This window comes from Mesocricetus auratus, unplaced genomic scaffold (genome assembly GCF_017639785.1).
Source record: "Mesocricetus auratus isolate SY011 unplaced genomic scaffold, BCM_Maur_2.0 Super-Scaffold_100015, whole genome shotgun sequence".
NCBI classification, from domain to species: domain Eukaryota; kingdom Metazoa; phylum Chordata; class Mammalia; order Rodentia; family Cricetidae; genus Mesocricetus; species Mesocricetus auratus.
Window position 1 is genome coordinate 36,345,765 of NW_024429198.1, and position 22,862 is coordinate 36,368,626.

Consider the following 22,862-nt stretch of genomic DNA (forward strand, 5'->3'; position numbering starts at 1 on the left):
AAGTCCAAGGACATCCATGGCACGCAGTTAGTTCAAGGCCATCTTGGGGTATATGAGACCATATCTCCTAAAAAACCAAAAACCCAGAAAAGTCAACATGTTTATACCTCTTTTCTTACCATTACTCTCAAAATAATGCAATATAACTATTCATAAGGCATTCAGATTGCAATGGGTGTTATAAGTAACCTAAGGATGTCTTAAAGTGTGCAGAAAAAAAAGCCACATGCAAAAATGGGGGGCTTGAACACCAGAGATCTTGGTATCCTCAGAGGTTCTGGAACCAGTTCCCCAAGGATACAGAAGGATGGCTGTGTATCTGTGGATTAAATGAGGGATCTCTGACAGAGAAGATAAAGAAAGGAGTGGTGTTTAGAATGATGGTAGCCACAGTGCTCGGCCTTTCATTTTTCTTGATTGGTTTTTTTGTTGTTGTTGTTGTTATTTGGGTTTTTTAATGTTTGTACTTGAATCATATATGTATGTATTTGTGGGGAGTTCACGTGTGTGTGTGTGTGTGTGTGTGTGTGTGTGTATCTGAATATGGATGCCAAAGGACAACCCCTTGGTTGTGTTCCCCAGGAATGCCATCCACCTCCTTTGAAACGGGTCCTCCCATTGAATTGGAACTCACCATTAGGCTGCACTGATTGGCCAGTGAGCTGCAGGGAGCCAGCTGTCTCTACCTGCCCAGCACCTGCACAACAAGTACCCAGCCTCACACCTGGCCTTTTCACATGGGTTCTGGGTCCTCAGGCATGCGAGGCAAGCACTTTACCAACTGAACTATGCCACCAGCCTCGTCGTAGTGCTGTTTGACTGTGACCCAGCCTGACCGGAAATAGTGACCATGGTCAGTAGAGGTAGCATATGGCTGAGGGAAGTTCTTAGATTGTGTCAAGGAAATGGATGGACACAATGGTGAGGAGACACATTGCCTATCCCAACAAGCACAGCCTGAAAATCTCAGAGGAGAGCTATTTTCAATTACCAAGATGTACCAAACACCAGAGGAATCACACTTGGTTTGGATGGTACTACAGGACACGATGGGAAGCTGTTCTTAGACACTGAGTGTGTCACCTTGCTAATGACTTCATGGGGCTGTTCAAAGGCTGCTGTAATCTTTGAAATCGCAGAGGTGGCAGCGACTTCCTGTGGGGTGAGCGAGTACATTCCCCAGTGTTCAGATGACTAAATGTTGAAGTTCTCGCACGCCGCTTGTTGAGCACACATTGTGCCAAATGAGGCTGGCTACTGGCCGCTTTGGTTAAGCTGTGAGCGCTTGAATTCAACACAGAACATATTGCCTCTTGAAGTGTGGTGCTGAAAGTCATTTTATCACACTGGTGCAGCTCTGAACTCACTGTTTAGAAGCCGCTTTGAGACTGCCTCTCAGAAGAGAAGACCCTGGTTTATGTGTACCTCTGAGTTTTCTCATCTTAATGGGATTTGAACCATCATTCATCCCCCAACCACGCTTATTTACTTTTTTTACTTGATTTCATATTTCAGATGCTGGGAGGTGCCTTTCACCACCGCAGTGCCTTCTCGGAATCGAAGTTGGTTGCGGTGGCAATCTCTCTGGCTCTCGGTTCTGCTGTAAATCCCAAAGTACTCATTAAGACACAGTCCCTTGCAGCACCAGAGCTGCCCTGTCAACAGCTCAGCTGCCAGGATTGCTAACTGACAGCAGTTATTCTGCCTGGGGGGGCGGGGCTTGGTAGAGTGGGACTAAAGACCAATTAGGCTATAGTGAAATCCAAGAGGACACAATGATCACAAGGAGAGAGCTTTGGAGGCTGTTCTTCGTTCTTAGTCCTCTCAAGGAGCTGTGGATACTGGGAACTCCCGGGCTCTGCCAGCACCACACCGGTGCCGTGTTTGGCTCTAGACTTATTTATACGCCCTTGCCTCTTCGTTTCAAAGGTGCCCGCGTGGTTTCGCGTGGCCTTGAGTGTCTTCGTGTGCTAGAATCCACGGGGCACTTGTGCCCTATTGAATGATTTCTGTAGTGATTGCTGTTCTGCTGGGCAAATGCCCTTTTAAAGGGCAAAGCAAATTCTCTCCTAAAGCAACCGGGGGCAGGGAGAAGGAGGGATACAACACGGAAAATTCCAGTGTATGTTAAAAACAAGAAGCTGTTCTGAATAAGTCGCATGCTGCTATTTGAATTTATGCCCTGGGGAAAAGTTGAAGAAATCAGAAAACACTGTTCGTTATTATGCAAACTTTGCTTTAAAAAAAAAAAACAAATGACTAAGTCGCCAAGGATTGGGGCAGGAATTTTGGACTGTATGTAAGTGAGACGGATTAGTGAACAGGATGTTGATTTATAAATGGCAACAACCAATTCCTTATAGTCTTCACGATGGTTGTGTCTCCTGCACAATAATTCCCAGTGTTCCCTTCTGAAAGCCCTTGGTACTCAGTTAGCCCCGAGGTGTAATGTTTGATAATGTAACTGCGGCTTCTGTCACTGCATTTTGTACAAACGCATTATATGTGGCCCAGAATAGTAGAGATTTATGTATGGGTATGGAAAATAAGAATCAGCATTGATTAAAAGCCCCAGATAGACCATCCAATACCGCCCAAAGAACATCAGTTATTTTGCATTTTGACGTGGCGATTGATAACTCATAAATGCAAGCAGGAATGACAAATGCGGATGGAAACTGCCTTTGACAAAAACGATAACAGTATCAGTCTCCAGGGGCGGTGGAGGTATAAGCAGGAGCTGTTTAAAATATTTAATCATTTTATGAAGGCTGCAAGATGTTGTTTGACCCTGAAGGAGCGTGAATGTCACATGGATAGAAATGGCCAAGTCTTTGAAGTGAAATAAAAAAAATGGTGTTATTATAGATCCTTTTTGACATCCTATCATTTTTGTATAGGATTAAAAATATGTATACAAAGCAGTAGATAAAGGGCTCCTGCAGCAGATGTCTTGGTTGAAGGGAAAGGAATTTTCACTTCAGAATCCTAACACATTTTTATTTTCTTCCAAATAGGCAGAATAGAACCAGGAGCTCCTACTGAAAAAGATAACTTTGAGATTCCCTTTGTTGTTCCTGCTGTCATTGTGTGTGTGTGTGTGTGTGTGTGTGTGTGTGTGTGTGTTTCTGTGTGTAGATGTTCATGTGTTGGTAGTTGCATGTATAAATGTGTGTGCCTGCATGTAGAAGCCAACATCATTCCTTAGCACCTGGATGGTTCTTTGAGACAGGGTCTCTGACTGGAGTGGAACTCATGAAGTAGGCTGGGCTGACTGGCCAGCAAGCTCCAAGGATTCATCTGTCTTTGCCTCACAAGCACTGGGATTGCAAATTTGCACTCTCCTGGCTTTTTACGTGGGTCCTATGGTAAACCCAGTTTCTTTGGCTTGTATGTCAAGCCCTTTACAGATGGGGCATCTATCCAGTCTCGTTGCCTTTGGTTTTTAAATCAGAGGCAAATAAGATTTTATTTCTGTCCACTACTAAGATTGTTTTTGGTCCCCCATCCTGGGGCATCCCACCTCAATGGGGTTTTGTGTTCACAGTATATGTTTAGGGACGGTGAGTGCCTGGCACACATGTGGCTATAAATAAGCAGGGATGTATTTATATACCAGGGCCCACAGTGAATTGATAATCCTAGTTTCTATCTACTGAACCGCTCACACTCTTCCATGTCAGCCCCAGCCTTTGCTCCTGTGTTTATCCAGGTAGCACCTCTGTGGTGGATCTCTGGGTAACGCTCTGCATATCCCACTGTGTCTTCCTGTGAAAGAAGAGAGGTGAAAACAACACTCTGCCCCATATTTCCTGGGGCCTCTGTTTCCCATCCTGGTTTTCCCTCCCACTCTGTTTTGTCTACAATGAGTAGACATAAGGGATGGTACCTACTTTTCCTGTTTACTGAGTGTGTATGGCTTCTCGCAGGGGCTGGTATTTAGCTGTCCTTAAATATTCTTGCCATTCATTTTTGGACCATTCTATAGTAACCCTGGTATAACCACAGTTACTAATCTTGGCTGGATGAGTGGGTTACTGGGATAGGGGCTGCCCATATACACAGACCATGGAACAGGAAAGTATCTGTTCTTTCTTATTCAAGGGCTACTTGTCTTCTCGGGATTAATAGTTTTCCCACCATATTAACTATTCTGTTGTGATAAAATATCATGAACAAAAATAACATAGGGAAGAAAGTGTTTATTTTGGTCATCATGGTCTAGAAGTCATGGCAACCGTCGGGGAAAGCATGGTGGCAAGAAAATAGCTGACCACACTTCATCCATATATGTGATTCAGAGAAAAAGATCAGAGCGTGGAGCCAGGCTAGCGCTCACCAAAGCCCACCTCCAATGACACACTTCCTCCCAGGAAGACCTTCAAAGTGTCCCATGACCTTCAATAACACTATGGCCACCAACCAAACACCAAGAATTCAAATACACGAGTCTACGGAATGTTCCACCACACCATCAACCTATATTCTTAGTGTGAGGAACATTCCCTCAGAAGGCTTATGTGTTCAGGTGAGGAGGGGGCACCTGACTGAGACTTTCTGAGGTCAGGCCCCCACAAAGAATCACACTTTCTCACACAAGCACTAAGACACTGTCTAAACATGAGTCGCACACTCACTCATGGGTCGCAACCTCTCACACCTTCACCTATGCATGTACACACAAACCTCCATACTTGTAAAGTCACACCCTCAAACTCACCAGTGTAAACACAGTCTCACTCTGTCCTGCATCTTTGCTTCTTTTCCTGTATTTATCTCCTGTAGCACATCCTGTTCTGATACCCTGGAGCAGACATACAGTCCCATCCTCTGTACATGGGGGAATCAGGCAGACCTTAATCTCTGGCATTTGGCCTTCAGAGCTACAAAACAAGAATTCCCTCGCTCATGCTCCAGTCTGTGTGACCCTGTTAACAGCAGTCCTTGGAAACTGGGAAGCCGTGTGAGGATGATGCTAACGCTCATTCTGGATGGTTCTGAGACCTTGCGTGTAATCCCGTGCATTCTCATAAGGAGGCCAGTGGGGATACGATACAATAAATGTATGCCATAGAGTTGAGGTATTTTGTTATAATTAACACAGGAGACCAACAGAGCCAACACGGGCTACCTGTGAGGAAAGACTAAGGTAAACATTTAGTGTGTTTTATTACATCTGCCCCCTTTGCTCTGCTGCACACCACACAGAGAAGCATCTCTATGTAGCATCCCTCACATGTCCCTCTAACACACTCCCATCTCTCAAATGCAGCCTCCAGTAGCAAGGTCACTATGTCACCCTATCTCAAAACCCTAGGTGCTACCCAATGGAAAGGAGCCCTGAAGCTGGCTGTCAGAGCCCTTAGTAACCTGAGCTGCTGGCTCCCATCTAGCTAGCCTCCAGCACTCCCTGGGACAGCCTTAGCTCCAACTCAGGGCCACCTCCGCTCCTCCCAGAAGTCTTCCTACTTAGGCTCTATGTTGCCTTCCCTGGGATGCTTCCTCCCTTCTGCTTATAAAGATGAAGTTTAGATTCTAGGAAAGATTTTTCCTTTTGTCGTTCTTTTGCTTTGTTTTTTGTTTGTTTGTTTGTCTACTGCTGTGCTGTGTACTGAACACAGAATCTCCCACAATACCAGAAGGTACTCTACCACTGAGCTACATACCCAGCCTTCTCATTATTTTCTTTTTATTTTGTTTTATTTTGAGACGGGTCTCACTAAGTTTCCCAGATATTCCTTGAAACTACTCTGCATAACCGGTCTTGAACTTGTCTGCCCCCTCTGCCTCCCAAGTGTTTGGGATTACTGGCTTGTGCCACAAAACTTGGCTTCTGGGATGTTTTGTCAATAATCCCAGCCTGTACCAACACCTTCCTCAACTGACAACCCATTCTACTTATACTCAGTTTAGTACACAACTATTCCTTATGATGATGTCATATGATTACTTGTATGTTCCCTAGCTATATTGTAAATTTTCTAGAGGATGCTACAGAAGGCTAAAATAGGGCCCATGTTCTGGTTTCATCTCTAATGCTATGCTAAATAGAGCAACTTAGTGGAGAAAGGGCTAGTTTTAGCTCACAGTTCCAGGACGTAGTCCCCCATAACAGGGACCTCACAGTAGCCGGAAACTTGAGACAGCTAGCCACAGCACATCCCTAGTAAAGAACAGAGAGAAATAAGTGCACACACACTCATTCACTTTCTCTTGCTTACATTCAGTTTGATCTCTCAGCTCTGATGCAGTTTAAGATACCCCAGGACACCTAGGGCATTGGTTCTCAGGTGTTATAACCCCTCAGGTTATAACCCCTAAAGGGAGTCACATATCAGATGTTTACACAGCAACTCAATTCATAGCAGTAGCAAAATTACAGTTATAAGTGACAACAAGATAATTTCATGACCGGGGATCACCATACCATGAGGAACTGTATTAAAGGGTCACAGCATTAGAAAGGGTGAGAACTACTAACCTAGGGAATGGTGTCAGCCACAGAAGACTTGATCTTCCTGAACTGATAAGTCAATTTAGTCAAGACAGTCTCCCACAGACACACCCACCGACAAACCCAGGGTAGACAATCCTTCACTGAGACCATCTTCCCAGGTGACTCTAGATCATGTCAAATTGACAATAAAGCTAACCACCACAGTCTCTATGCACATAAAGATTACAGTTCAGCTGTGAAGATAACATATCTGAACAGAATGGGCAACATCAGACTTATCTGCTAAGAAATCAGCAAGTAAACTATCCTGGAACAAAGGACTAGAAGCCAAATGAATTCGGTTCTGGCCCTGGTTCCCTGCCCTGGGGAAGCCCATCTGCCCTGCCAGATCCTTCCCCATCATCTATAAACTTAGACACGAGCTAGGTGACCTCTGATAGCTCTGCCATCTCCACAGCCTATGACACAGAACTGGCATGGGATGGCTCCTGATTAGGGGGACACCTTTCTCCTGGCCCAAGAATTCTGTGTGAGTCATATTTCTCCACAAGCACCATGTGGCAGGTTATTACTCATGCAAACCTAGGTCAAGTACACTTCAGAGCCAGGGAAGCCCTACTTGCTACCAAAGTCTTTGTTGGCACTGAAACCTTGAAAGCAATCCCTGACTTCTGTTGCCTTGGCAGGCAGCAGTCAAACAATGCACTGTCATCCAAGGCCCTGGAACATGAGATGCAGAAAGCTAATCTGGTATGGGCATGTGAGAAAGATGTAAACTAAGAGAAACCAATGAAGCCATGACTTGTCCTTACCAGCCCCCACCATGGGTCCTGAACTTCACAGTTAGCTCCTGGAAACTTTTGCATGCAGACATATTGTTCCACCTAATTCCAAAGGCAAGGTTATCAATATTGAGTTCCTGATCCATAGTCATTCATTTCAGTATCCTTGTGACAACAGCAAACAAGCTGGTAGAGATAGCAGCCTACAGAGACATGGGGAAAGTCACTTGGAAAAGCATATGTTGTGGCTTTCAAGAAAAAAAAATAGCACATCAGTAGTGATGGTCCCTACAATGCAGTATTTCACCTCCAAAACCACAATCTTAGTTTTGTTACTGCTGCTCTGATAAATACATCTTAAAGGAGAACGGGTTTGTTTGGCTTGCAATTCTAGATTCCATCCCATCATTGCACAGAAGTGAAGGCAGCAGTAATTTAAAGCAGCTACTCACATGACATCAACAATCAAAAGCAGACAGCAACCTTGTAATGTATGCTTGCCAGTACCCAACTCACTTTTCCCCGTCATCTACAAGCAAGATCCCCTACTCAGAGAATGGAGTCACCCATAGTGGGCAAGTCTACTTCAATGAACATAATCAAGACAATCCCCACAGGCTACCCTAATATAAACAGTCCTTGGTTTAAGACTCTCTTCCCAGGTGATTCTTGATTGTATCAAGCTGACAAAACTCGTTAGTGTTCTCCACAATAGCTGGAAAGAACAGAGACATCTGTGTTCCCATTTACACCTGAGGTCAAGAAAGAGCATGTTCTCGTCTCCACAACAGGTCTGATTCAAACTTCCCCAGTTAGAACAAACAAAAGCAGTGAGTGTGGTGATATCTTGCTTGTACAAATAAAGCCTGTCTGAAGGTCAGAGGATGGAGCTTGCCACTAGCTAACCATAGAGGTCTGGAGGTCTGTACAGACAGGAAGTGAGTATCTAGGCAGAAACAGGATAGAAACAGGGAGAAATAGGAACTTGCTCTCTTGTCTGCTGAGACATTAAGGAGGTAAGGTGTGATCTCTGATCTCTCAGCATTTCCCTCAATAACTGGCCCCAGGTTTTTATTACTTAGACCAATGAACTCCATTTACAAGTGAGCAAACATGACCCAAGACCTTCAGACTCTCTGGACAGGCTGATGCCTCATCCATGCCAAGGTCATTGTCAATCAACTTTCTGACTTAGTATTACGTATGTCTTATTATACAAGTATGGTATACTACTCCCTATCAAAGGCATTTGCATGCAAGCCTTTTGTCTTAGAATGATAAGTGTAAATCACCCCAGCACTAGCTGGAAAAAACTATTTATGGCCCTATCTTTTAGAATCTTCCTCAATGATAGAACGTCCCATAAGATGTGCAGCCCCTTGGGATAGCCATCAGGCAAATGTGACTTCTACGTGCTCTAAACATTGACATTACAGAGAGTAACTGGTTTTTAATTTGATTTAATGCACATGTATTCAGATTGAAACATGAAAAGCCACACATGGCTAGTGGTGCCATATTGGACAGGGCTGGCCATGTTTCTCGTGCTTGTTCGGCATTTCACCGTGTCACTAATTGAACAAGCATCAAGGCTTGAGCAGCCATTAGTAGCGCCATTCTGAGGATATAAACAAGAAAGATGGGACGAAATAAAAAGAGAGACGCTGCTACTGACCAAGCCCTTGATCTTTCCAGCAGCTGTCCTGGGTACTTCACACACACTAATCTCTTTCCTTGTCCACAAGAAGCAACAAGAGCCCTTCCCAGGCCAAGGGGCTGAGATTAGGAGAGAGTATCCAGTGGCTAAGCCCTATGGACACTAAGTGGTAAAGCCAAAGTAGGAACACCAGATTCAATGTGATAGATCTCCAGGGAGGAGGAGGCATGCGATCTCATTCTCAGATTAAGACCAGCACAGGCTGGGGATGGGTGGGTGGTGGGAGAGAGTTGGGGAGGGGGACTGGGGGATATGGGGAGAAAGCCCTTGTGAAAGAGGGAATAGCATATGTGAAATGCATGTTCACTGCATGCACTACATGTCTGTGGCACCAGAAAGATTAACGTGACAGGGTGCACTCCCAGTAAGGCAGGGGCCAAGTCAGCAGGGATAGTGCCAGGCTAGGGAACAGGAATCTACCCTGGGGGTCATGAGAATGCCAAAAGTTTGGAAAGACAGACTGAATGTGTAGTTATTAGAAGGTTCTAGGTGGCACAAGACGGCCAGAAAGAGACAGGAGGACCTCAGGAAATGGGGAAAACGGGAGGAGACACGGCCCTTAGGCGGACACGAAGTCTGCAGGGCTTGTGAAGTGCAATCCCAGATTCCAGACCTGAGGACTGCAGGCCGAAGCTGCTGTGGAGATGTCCTATTTCCCAGACCTGAGGACTGCAGGCCGAAGCTGCTGTGGAGATGTCCTATTTCCCGCTGGAGGCTTCTCTCTGGCTTCTCATTAGGGTCCTGCGCTGTGGAAAGTTTCATTTGACTTTTGTGAATCCCAAGCCCTCCTCACTTATGGACTCTCCAGCGATGAAGATGCTGCTAGAGACCTCTTCCAGAACATGGGGGTCTGGAGTTCCTTCTCCCAACAAGGCCAGAGAACAAGCTCCTAGCAATGCCTACCAATGATAGGAGATCGTTTTGTCCTGACTTTTTAAAATTTTTGTGTCTTTCTTCCTTTTTAGGCAGGGCATCACTGAGTATCCCAAGCTTACCTGGAACATACTGGGCAGCCCAAGCTTGCCATGAACCCATAGAAATCTGCCTGCCTCAGCTTCCTGACTGCTACAATCACAGACATGAATCACTAAGCCTGGTGTAAAAATGTTAATTAACGTATTTTTCCCATTATTGATGTGATCTTATGTCTCAATGCCTTTAAAAAACCTTGCTTTAAACCAAGTGGTTATTGAAGTATGTCTCCATGTGCTTAGGGCCCCCAACACCCATTTAGTCGGTCTTGAGGGCCAAACTAGTTTTCATTCTAATAGTGAACATCTAGTTTTCCTCCCCCCCTCCATTTCTGCAATTATTCAGGGATTTCAAAATCAACCATAATGGAGACCTTAGGAGTCAGAGCACAGCCATCCTGGAGCCGTGCCTTCTGCCATGTCCACATTGGGAAAAGGCTAAGTTTACTCTCTTGATGGCCCCTAAGGAGCACTATTTGTTGAGGCTTGACCTTCACATGCATGTCCATTTACTCTTCTGAGTGACGAAATGGGAACCATTGCCACAAGAGAAGATGGGTCCCCAAGACCAACCTGTGTACCACTGTTGGATCAGTAGCAGAACAAGATGTCTCTTCATGGAGCACAGTTATTTCCTCAAAATAAAAACTGTGGTTATTCACACTCAGGAATTTGGCAGACATTTTTTTCCCAAAGAAAACAAAGCAAGCCTATAACTACAGGGGAAACAACTCACAGTACCTGTTGCCAAAAAAAATCCAATCTTTCAAGGAAAAAATTAGTAATTTTAAAAATAAGGGCTGTGAGTTCAGTGTATAAAAATAGTCACCATGTAAAACTTGTAACCTAAGTTCAATACCCAAAACCCCACACATAAGTAGAACAAGAGAAGCAAGTCCTCAAAGTTTTCCTGCGATCTTCACATGTGTTTCATGGCTTGTGCCCCCCCACCATATGCATGTACACACATAATAATAGCAATAAATAAAATATTAAAACTTTAAAAAGTACTGATCATCATCATGGCATTGATATCTTCACAAAACAAATTATTTTCTGGTGAGATTGCATGGTAATGATTCTGATGTAGGGACAAAGGAGGCCGTCAGGATGGTCCAGGCTGCTTCAGGATGGTTGTGTTTCTGTTAGTTTCTCATAAGCCAATGATAGTTGAGTGTTGGCTTAGTGTCAGGGAATGCCTACAGTCATCAGAACAACTGTGAAAGCAATTTCTTTCTGAAAACATGGCTGGCTGGGCTGGGTTTCCCTTACAGATCTCAGTAAAATCAACTTATAAACAGATTGAACATTAGAGAAAACTTCAGCCTCTAAACATAGTAAGCCATACATTGATTTTTGCAAAAGCATAAACAATGCCTTTTCTGGCTATTTTATTTAGTTTTGCTTTGGGAAAAAAATCAACCATCTTATTTTTAAATGTTATGTTAACATATAGCAGAGTATCAAATTAGTGTACAAAAAAGAACTGCAAATTTTATGCCTTAATTATTAGCTAATAAATGCAAATGGACATAACCCACATTTAGAAAGCACTCTAAGTTCATTAATAAGTCTTATAGGTATAAAAATTGCTAATTTAAGCTGTTCAGGGGTATAGCTTAAGAATCATATGAGATTCAATTTTTGTCTATTTTTGTTTTGTTTTCATCATTATACCTGCAAAGGTATAATTATATGTAATTATTACCTAGGTCAGAACAGCATTCATGCTGAAGATAGTGACTTCTAATACCTATTCTAAATCATGCTCTTGATCACTGTGAGGTTTTGGCTGCCTCCTGTCAAACTAGACTCTTACTGCAGCAGAAGCAGAGTCACTGTGAGAAAAAAAGACATTGGCCTGTGTGTCAAGTGTTTCTTGTGGTTTGCTTGTTCCTACATCATCATTGTCACCTGCAATCTTCAGTCTCCTTGACGTATTTACTTAAGACTAGAAAATATACTTAATCAAGTCATCAGCTGTACACAAATTGCAACGCCCTGGATGCCACTGCCGATGTATCCTCCTGGAGTCCCCTCCTGCCCCCTCCTAACTCAGAGGTAGTCTCAGTCTCTATAACCTGCTATGACAAGGCTCTGCAGAAGGGGTCTCAGCTAAGGGGCATTTTTCTACCACAGTTCTGAAGGGTGGGCAGTCCAAGATGAAGGTATGAGGGCATTTTAAGCTGGGGAGGACTTGTAGAGAATCCTCACACGATAGAGAGTTCTGAGCACTGCCATCTTGTAAAGGCACTAACTCCATCCTGTGAGCTAGACTCTCAAGATATGATCTTCTACAGCTAATCACCCTCTGAAACGTAGTACCGGAAAATCGTATTGTGTTTGAGGTTTACAGTCTATCACATGAATTTGAAGGGAATATGCAAGGGATCTTTTTCTGTCCTATCAGCCAGTTCCCAAATAATGACACGGAGACATTTTATTAATTATGAAAAGCGCAGGCTTTAGCTTGGGCTTGTTCCTAACTAGCTCTTATAACGTAAACTAGCCCATTTATGTTAATCTATGTTCTATCACACAGTGTTACTTGCCTTCCATCTTGCGTCTCCTGTTTCCTGTCCATGTCTTCTGGCTTCTTCTACATGCTTAGATTTCTCCACCTCTTCCTTTCTCTCCCAGGAAACCCTGCATATACCTCTTGCTTAGCTACTGGCTGTTTAGTTTTTTGTTACACCAATCACAGCAGCTACATCTTCACACAGTGTACAACTATCCCACAACACAAACATACACATATGAAGAGGTTGTGAGAGACATTATCTTCATTTAAAATGCCAAACAAATGAAAACCCAGTATCAGTGTGAATCTTACAGGTTTCACTTACCTCTTTAAAAAAATTATCCAGACAGGCACAAAACCATACACCGTCTTCTAGCACCCCAGTAAGTCACTGACACGCTCCTGGGTGCTCCCTTTCTGACACTCACTGAACAAACAATTCCTCCCTTTAGCTGGAAAAACTTCACACCAAACTCTGCATAGGAGTGTTTCCATAAGTATTGTGTGGCCATCCCACACAATAGGATGGGATCTTGATAAGATCTAGAGTCACCTGGGAGATGCATCTCTGGGATTGTCTATGAGGGTGTTTCCAGAGATCAAACGTAGAGTGAAGACTGAACAGATGCAGGGTTGGGGGAATCAAATGACCTGGGGAGACCACGAAGAGGGGACCATATGAAGAGGTCCTGGAATGAATTAAAAAGCAAGGAAGCACCGTTATTCGTCTCTCTCTGCTTCTTAACCTCAGGTGCAACGTGAGCAGCCCCTTGTGCTGCTGCCTCCATGGCTGCCCCACTAGGCAGGACTATATGCTCTCAAACTATGAACTAAAACAAGCCTTTCTTCCTTTAATTTGCTTTTGTCGGGTGCTGTGTAACAAGGGGAAGCAGCTAAAAATGACCAGGTGGGATAGTTCCCTTTCCTCACTTACACAGTGTCTCTGGGATCCAGAGAGTTCTTCATCCTAGGGTTAGAAACGTCAGAAAGCAGAGCAGTACACGTCCCAAAGGAAGGTCTTTTGTGTCCGTGGCAAGCGACTTCAGTCATGATCTCACTGTGAGTCATTCAAACCTCTCGCGATACTTCTGATACTGATCTCACTAGCTGGCTGCTGAGAAAGACCGGGAACCTGGCCTCCTGCACCCCCTTGAATGACAGCCCGCAGAACACCTCCGCTTGACCAAGTCTGGTGCTTAGGGGAGGAACTTGTGGCGCCTACTGATGAAAGGCAACTGTGGAAGTGAGCAGTATGGCACTGGTGACACCACTGGGAACCTTAAGAAACTGACCGACAGCCAAGGTGGCACCAGATGGAGCAACATTGTCCTTAAGAAGCGACCCAAGACTCTGTGTCTCGAGTGTGGAGGAGGGGCATGGAACTCATAATGATATGAACCCAAGGCTCTGTGACCAAGAGTGAATTCCGTCCCTGGCTCCCTCTCCTCCGCCCCTCCCCCACCCCGCCTCTCATACTGGTATGGATGATTGTAAAAATTCACATTAATTAAAACAACAGTAACTAAGACCGGGAGTCATTCAGAAAGAGTCCAACAAGGCTCTGGAGGTTCCTGTCTACCTCATAGGGAGGAGCTGCTGTACTACCAGAGGGTCACCAGGGCTGCCCACACCCAAGCCTCCCCTCTGGGTAACGCAGACTGGCATCAGGCTGCCCACGGGAGGCGGGAGGAAGCTTTTGCTTCTGAAAAGCCATTAGGAAGCATCCACGGGGCCTCCAGAGCGACTCTGAATCCGCTCTTTCCCGGACAGAGGACAACACATTACAGACCCCCATCAGTTTTCCAAGGAGGCCCTTTAAAGGCTTGGGTTGTGACGCCCGGTCACGTAGGCTAGTGCTTTCCCACCATCTTCCACTTGTGTTAAGCACAAAGTAAAAGGCACAGAATACTCTGGAAGATGAAGGAACCACACATGGCCAGAGTTTGGAATCTTAAATCTGTGCCTTTGGCTGTGGAGACGGGGGTTTGCAAGGGGGATGAGAGCGTCACACCAGGAGGGATTACCCCATTTCAGCCATCTTGACTCTGCCGATCAAACCACGCGATTAGCAGCCGTGCAAATGGAACGCCCTGGACCAAAACCAAACATGAGCTCACGTTAAAGGATTTACCAGCCAGGCTTTGCGATTGGGGTCTTGGAAGCCTTTCTGTCAGAGTGGCAAGGTGTGGCCTTCCAGCCCCCTACTACCTACCTGGATGCTTCCCCTCCCCACTCTCTGGGGTTTCTTCCATATCCCTATGACAAAAATCGAGGACAGTGTGCAATTATACAGCAGGAAAACCTGTCAGAGGATCGCTGCAGTGGCCTAAATTGTGCTGATTTCCAAAGATGAGAGGCTTTCCTCCAACTCAGAAAAACAAAAACAACCAGCGCACACCACTCCCCCCCCCCCAGACACTCTCCCCCAAAGTCAACTCTTTTTCTGAAAGTCATTGCTAGTTTTCTAATCTCCGAGTCATTAGATAACAGATAGAACTCCACACTCACTGCTCCCAAATGTTTATGGTCTGCAATTCATTCTTAATGAGCTCTCTCCACGTCTTTATTCTTCCTTGCACCCTCCTGCTGGGAAGTGTCTTGCTCTGCCTTGCCTTGCCTTAATGATTCCACAATCATTTCAGAGCCATTTCTCCTGCCTTATGTAACTCTGACACCACAGAAGAGCCCAGCTTCACTGACTCTCAGTTGGAAATGTAACCTTTAATGTATTAATTTCTCTTGCTCAAAACAATTTAACCTCTGTCTTGGTTTTGTGATTGCTAAGTGTTCCAATCAAATGCCTCTTACAGTTTTGGTCCTGGAGGGCTTGCTCTTACCCGAATCATGTGCAACATATACTACCTCACTGGGAAGGGCGTGCTGGGCTCCCTCACGTGCCTACCATCAATCCATAATCCTTCTCATGATTGCCTGTCTTGTTTTCAAAACATCTCCCTCCCCAAAGGATTAATTAAAGGAGCTTCAAGCACAAGTCAGCATTGCATGCGGGGAAACAAATGGTCTGACCCCAGAAGATAGAGGCATCACAGAGTGACCCCGTCATCCCCTCCTCCACAACTGGACCAAATGACTCAGTCGGTCCATCGGGAGAGCAAGTGCTCCTATGACATCTGGAGGGGCCATGTCAGACTCACCCTCGCTTCCATCAAAGGGTGCGAGATGGAAAATTAACAAAAAGTCTCTTGAAACTTGGCTTTGACTTTGACCACCTGCCTCCTAACATGGAGGAACTGCTGAAGGATTCTGTTGTGTAGACCTGGGAGTTAAGCCACTCACAATCAGCCCCATCACAGAACTGTGACTGGACATAAAGGCAAGAAACTATTCTGGACACAGCTCATAGGACAGTGCTGGCCAAAGACTGTTCCCACTAGATAGTATCATCCTGACCAGGGTCAACACCCACAAACCCAGGCTTCTCCTTCTTGTAGACCTTTACTTCACCTTGTTCTTTGTCTGAGTAGCAAAGAGTTCACATCTTAAATGACTACTAGTATGTGTTCTGGAATCTTAGGAAACTCTGAGCTGGAGTCTTGGGATCACTGACCCAATGGGAAAGTGTGCCAAAACAAAACTCCAACTTATACTGGGGATTGGGAGGAGATAATGAGTCATTCTGTGGTCCAATCTTCTCCAAGGCACCCATGCTTGCACAAATGTACCAGTAGCTGGGCCATACCTATGTTTAATTTACATGCACAGCAGCTGTTTATACACATTCACTAATCCTATCTCATCACTTTCCTCAAGGCCCAATTGTATTAAATCAGAGTACATGGATTGACTGCGGAAGCCTACAGGTAAGGAAAGTAAGGCCCTCTCTTGAACCTTCCGTCTCTTCTGTTGTGAATCATCAAATGGATGGTGTGGTTTGGTTTGGCTTGATCTTTCTTTAAGAAATGGACACACACTACACAAGATATTTCAATGATCATCCAATTCATTTTTTGAATTTATGAAGGTTGTATCTGCATCAGTCATGTCTGCATCGTTAGCACATTCAGTGTTGATCACCTCCTTTGTGGAAAACCACATTTGAATGTCCTTTGCTAAAGAAACATGAGAGCTGCTGATCTGACCTCCCAGAACAAAGCTGACAGGTGCCTGTCAAAAGCTTCCATTCCTTTACCAAGAACTCCTGTAGTCTGGGAAAGTAAAAGTGAAACCTTCCAGAAGAAACCCACTGCCTGGCAGAAGATCAGATCACCAAAGTAGGAAGGCTCACATTTTGAGAGCATAGTTAAAATGCATGAAAGTACTGTATTTTATATAAGCAGCAGGAACATTTTTAAATAGTTTCAAATTTTTCATAAGTGTAAACTTTCTTTAACCAGTGTCACCGGACTATGAATTATTCTTGACAAAAAAAGAATGAGAGAAAAAGGAAAAACTGAAAGTGATCTAGACCTAACCGCTAATCCCAGAAATTTCAAGGAATGACGAACTGGAAAGAGGCCACTGGCAATGTCCAGGCTGGGAATGTACCCCAAAACGACTAGTTCCATTCATCAAGATATAAGTGAGAGACAAACAGAGGGAGAAACCTGTAGGTGAAGACCAAATAGGTGTGGCAACCAGGTGTGATGTGCTGACCTTACTGAGTTGTGAGTTTGAAAGTTTAGCAGTGAGGTATGCTAGAAACAAACCAAGACAACAGCAGCTACATAGCCTGTGGCTTTAAGAAAGCATGGTTAAGGGCTAAAGAGTTGGTTCAGTGTTGTAAAGCACTTGACAGTAGACAGACACAGGCAATCGCCAGAGAAAGCTGGCTAGCTAGACTGACTGAATCAGTGAGCTCTGTGCTCAGCAAGAAAGCCTGCCTCAACAAGTTAAGTCAAAAGTAATTGAGGATAACACTCAGCATCAATCTCTTGCACACACATACATGTGCACTCAGGAACACATATCCACGCAGGAACACCACACCCACACATACACAAGTCAAATTTAATGTTGGTGTGATAGTGAAAGGTATGTGTGGTTTTGGTTTTCTTTAGAGCCCTTATAGTAAAACCCTGAAATACAGTCAAAATAATTGGGATTTGTTTCTCAGTTGTCCATCTGGAGGGGGGGACCACCAAGATTTGACCAAAGTTGAAGCTAGGTGTCCGATACACACAGTTCTCTATACCTCTCTCTACCCCTGTGTATGTAGATGTTCCTTAGCAAGTTTTGTGAACAGTTGACAGCAGGTCCCTCCCATCTTGAGCCCCTCTGTGGTCATCTTGGTCTTACTGTGGAGACCCAAACCCCTTCCTTCATCATCAGGCTGAGTGACCACTTCTGATAGGATTCTTGGTCCCCATAATTATGAGTTTCCTGTTCACATAAGAAACCCAGGCATGGTCAAGGTTCCAAAGCTAAAAGAAGCCATTGCATAACTGGTTCTTGACACAGTGGAATCCAAATTTCCCAGGAGGGGATGAAGAAGACTGCCAACCTCCTGCTGGTGGCCTTTGCAGTGCATATATCAGAGTCAAAAGAGGGCAGGACCCTATGGAAGAAAGAAAAGAAGGAAGGGAGACAGGGAGGGAGAGAGGAAGGGAGGAAGGGAAGGAGGGAGGATGGAAGGAAGGAAGGAAAGAAGGAAGGAAGGAAGGAAATCCTTACATGTTGAACTTACCCATCCCACCTAACACACTGCAGCATTATTTTGCTTAATTTTTTAAAAGGTCTGTCTTCTTTATTATATGCATCTAAAAGCCTAACACAGTAAAGTAACAAAATATAAACATGATAAAAATTGATAAAATAAAACTTGACACAATTTCATCCACTTTCTTTTTGAAATGCCAACTACTATTTACAAATTCCCCCACAAAATAACTCTCCACACATGTAAAAAAAAATCTCCCATGCTTTCTGGAATTGGGTTAAAATGGGCTTGAAAAACTTAGCACCTCGCCTACTTGTGAAAAGATTTTAAAAGGAACTTGGACCATTTTGTTTTATTTATCTTTTATTTTAGAGTTCTCCTATTTTAAAAGCAGATGAAAATATCTTAAGGGTTGCATAAGAATTCCGGATGCTGGGATGAAGCAGACGCCACTGCTAGGTGCTTCTGTGACTCACCAGCCATGCTGCTTTCCTAGGGTCTGCAGAAGAATCACTGAGGAAAGCTTTGGTCACCCAGCTTGAGAAGAGCTGCCTGATCAGGCTGACAGCAGGGTGTCAGGTTCCCCCTTCCCTGGGTGCTGTAGTGACCCATCACAGCAGACACTGCAATGCCACAGGCCTCGAGTAAGCGGTTCCTGAATTATAAATCTCTTGTAATGATCGGTAGGATGAGAGCCACACTCAGAGTCTTGTAAGACCTGTTCATGCATTTCGTGAATGCAAGTGTTCTAGAAACCAAAACAATGGGGTTTCCAGCAATAAGAAAAGCAATTGCGCTTCATTCTGAATTCCTGCACACACTTGATGTCTTTGTCTCTTATTTGTGTTACGTTTAAGGAGCGCATCCCTCCCGCAATTGGCTTGTTATTTCTCTTCCCTCATGTGCAGCTTCCATTCTAGACCCCAAATTTCATGCATCTTCTTCAGAATAGAGAGGAATAAAACACCCTTGATCTTGAACCAAATTAAATGAGGAACCTTTCTCTTCTAGAACTAACCTCCCAGGAAGTCATTTCCTGCCTTATGGTTGACGTCTGCCCGGAACGTCTCCAGTAAGAGAAATACATAGATTGACAATTATGGGGTAATTACTTAAGTCAGAGCTAGCCAGGAAGAAACAAGCAAGGCCAACAGCTTCATAATTAAAAAAAAAAAAAGACAATGTCTATGGAAATGCCATGTGTCTACAAGGCCACCATGGTGCTTTCTGTCCGGCAGCTCTTTGCTTTCCTTGATTATTTTATTTATTTGTTTTGGTTTTTTGAGACAAGATTTCTCTGTGGCTTTGGAGGTTTTATTTATTTTTACATTTTGTCTTCTAAAAATGGGTTTTTAGTGTCATTCATACTAAAACAGTCATGTTGACAACAAGTTTTAAAAGGCTGGGCCACAGTACCTAGACAAGCAGTCAAGGGGATTCTGGAAGGAGCCGGAGGGGAAGGTGGATCTGCGGTACCTGAGGAGCCCATGTGAGTATGACCTCTCAGCCCTGTCCATACAACCGTCTTGATGGGTTGGTAGAGGTTGGGTTTCGTGTTTGCCTGCTAATTTGTTTAGAGACAGAGTTTCATGTAGCGCCACATCTGCTTCAAATTCTATATGCAATCAAGGATGACCTTGAAGGTCTGATTCTCCCTGCTCTGTTTCCTGAGTGCTGGGATTGCAAGTGCGCATCTCAACACCTGTGGTGGTAGTCGTGGGTGCTGGGGTTCACAGCCAGGGTGCTGTACCTAGTAAACAAGCACTCCCTACCACTGCTTCACACCCTCTCCCTGGAGCTATTTTTATTAACTAAGGAAGGGACCTGTAGCCTGGAAAGCTCGCTGCTGCATAAACTGCAACCTGGGCCCTCTCCCAGGGTCCACTCCCCAGCCTTGAGTCACAGCCCCACATTCTGGGCAAGGAGAAAAGTAACCAGCTGGCTCTGTCGGGCTGCAACTGTCTTACCCTGTCAGAGACAAAGCCAAAATACCTGTATCGCCACAGCCAAAGGTGAGAGGTTGGTGAGAACCAGGAATAACCACAAAACCTCTTTGTGTTTTCACAGAGTGTGAAGAGCTTCTGACCACAGCCCTTCACCCCAAACTTCTCACCACAGGAATATGGCCCAAATGAATGTCAAGCAACCTCATCGAAATGCAGTCTGGGTAGAGGGCTGGTCATGTGGAAACAACCTACCAGGGACCTTCCCCGACGGAGGACTCTCTGTCCCCTCTTATCCACCTTTTCTTTTTTCTGCCATTACCCAGACAAACTCAGGAACAGGATGGCAGACAGGACAGCCAGGCAAGTCTCCGCCTGCCCAGTCTGCTTGCTGGACTCTGCTGTCTCCCTAGGGAGCCTGTCCAGTTCTCCTGAGAAAGCCTGCCTTCCCTCCTGTGCTGTTCATGATTCACAAGGCTGGCTACACTCTCTGGGGGATACTTGTGGTGACCTGAACTAAAACTACACAGGCCGCTGTTTCTTCTGCATCCTAGACCATGTGAACACACAGCTATCTCTCTGTTTCTCTCCAGGGAAATCTTGCCTTGGAATACATCCTCGAATCACCTCAAGGCAGACGCATTTTAAAAGGAGGAAAGAGAGGTTTGTGTCATTCTTCCTTATTTAGGAAGTTCATGGCGCAAAACCTCCTTAAAACCGTGTTCATGTTCATGTTGCCACTCGTTTTGTTTTACTTACAGAAATGGCATTTCTGTAGCAATGACATGTATTGTTTTGTGTCTTAATCCTGTGCAATTCTCCCAGGCAGCCATGTGATACTGGAGTGTTAGACCACAGGATTCAGACATCACCAAATCTGAAATCTGATGAGAGTTTTTTTTCTCTAGACTCACACAGGCCTGTTGATTATGTCATTGTCACTCAAAAGGTCACCAGACCAGTCCATGGAAACCCAGTCCCCTGGACAACCTCGAGGGCCAGCTGGAGAAAGGAACTACAGTGTGTCACTCCCATCTCTAGCCTAATGCTATTGACCGTTACACAAAAGGCGGAGGAGGGCATAGCATGTCACTATTCAGCTGTGCTGTGAGATGATGCCTGTCCTTGGCATCTTGGATAAACCAAAGCGAATTTGAGGTTAGTGCAGGGGCCTCCTGGAGACACCAGCTCAGGGTCTGTGAGAACCATGCTCTCCCTGACCACATCTCCAGGTCTTCCTGTTGCTTCAGCAATCAGCAGTTCTGGTGAAAACACAGAAAAAGTGGAGCCCAGATAATAGAGCATCATTAGAAATTCTTGCCTTATGTAGCCACAGTCTTAGCATCTAATGATTATTGTTGCAGATGCACACACTAGTCCCTGGGACTCCTTCTGCATCTGAATTAATCTCTTAAAAACAATTGTCGGCTCCAGATGAAAAACAATTTCTCAACAGCTGGAGAACGTTTGCAGGATACGACTTTTAAAGAACAGAGCCAGAAAAAAAGACACAGAGAGAGAGAGAGAGAGAAAGAGAGAAGAGACACAGAAGTAATCACCAGCCGCTGTTGTCTGGAGAAGTCTGAAGTCTTCAGCTGGTTCGTTATTAATTACCACACCTACAGCTACACGCCCCGAGAAGCCACAGTTAAACTGGCGAGTTAAGTTGCAAGAACATTCTGTGTTGTCAGCACAGTTAATCAAAAATTATCCTACCTTTAACTTTATTCAAAGGGAGAGATCTCTCTTTTTTTTTCAGTATTGGCATCTTCTTACTGAGTTTTAAGGATGAAAAATTGGAACCAGAATATCAAGCAGATGCCATGGGAATAGAGCTGAATCTTGAGCATAATATGCAGCACGCCTTGTTCTATTGTGCTGGATGAAACAGGTCAGGGAGAAGCTGGGGGATCGTGGGTAAGGAAAAGACCAAGGAGATGGAGAAGGAATGTCCAACAGTGAGTCCTTGGCTTAAATAATTGAAGAATTTATTTTGGAACCAGGCTCAAAGCAGCCGCCCTGTCATCCCAGGCTTGGGTGGTGGATGCAGAAGGCCATTCTTGGATACATAGTGAGTTCAAAGTCAGCCCACCATACACAAGAGCCTGTCTGGAAAAACAATACATAAGTCATTTCTGTAGAAGAATTCAGCTGGAAAGATGGTCTGGTGCTTAAGAATACACACTGAATGTGGGCACCGTGGTGAACATCTTCAAACCCAGAACTTGAGAGTCAAAAGCAGGAGGATCTCTGTGAGTCTGAGGCCAACCTCAGCAAGTTCCAGGCCATCTAGGACTACATAGTGAGACCCTATCTCAAAAAACAAACAACCCCCCCCCGCAGGAAAAAACCCATACTACTCTTTCAGAACACTTAAGATCAGTTCCCAAGACTCCATCAGACAGCTTATACCCAACTATAACGCCATCCCCATGGAATCCAACACCCTCTTCCAGCCTCCACAGGCAACTGTATTCATGTGTATAGACACATGGATGCACATAATTCAAAATAAAAGTAAATCTTTAAAAATTTTCGTTTTGTGTGAATTCAGACCAAACTTCTAAATTAAACGCCTGAAGTTTGGGTCTTTATCTGTCACCATGATTTAGACCCAGGATCAACACAAAGGGTAAGGCAATATTAGAACCGGTGCGGGACAGTGTGCTTACAGGCACACACTCTACACCGGACTTTGCATCCCATTTAGTCCTCACAAATGTTAGGATGTGGAAATTATGATGACTCTGTTACAGATGGAGAATTTGAAGTCCCCGAGCTACAAAATGACAGTTTGGGCCTGGAGCTCTGTCTGCAGGCAGAGAGAACACCCAGGCTTCTATGGAATCATCAC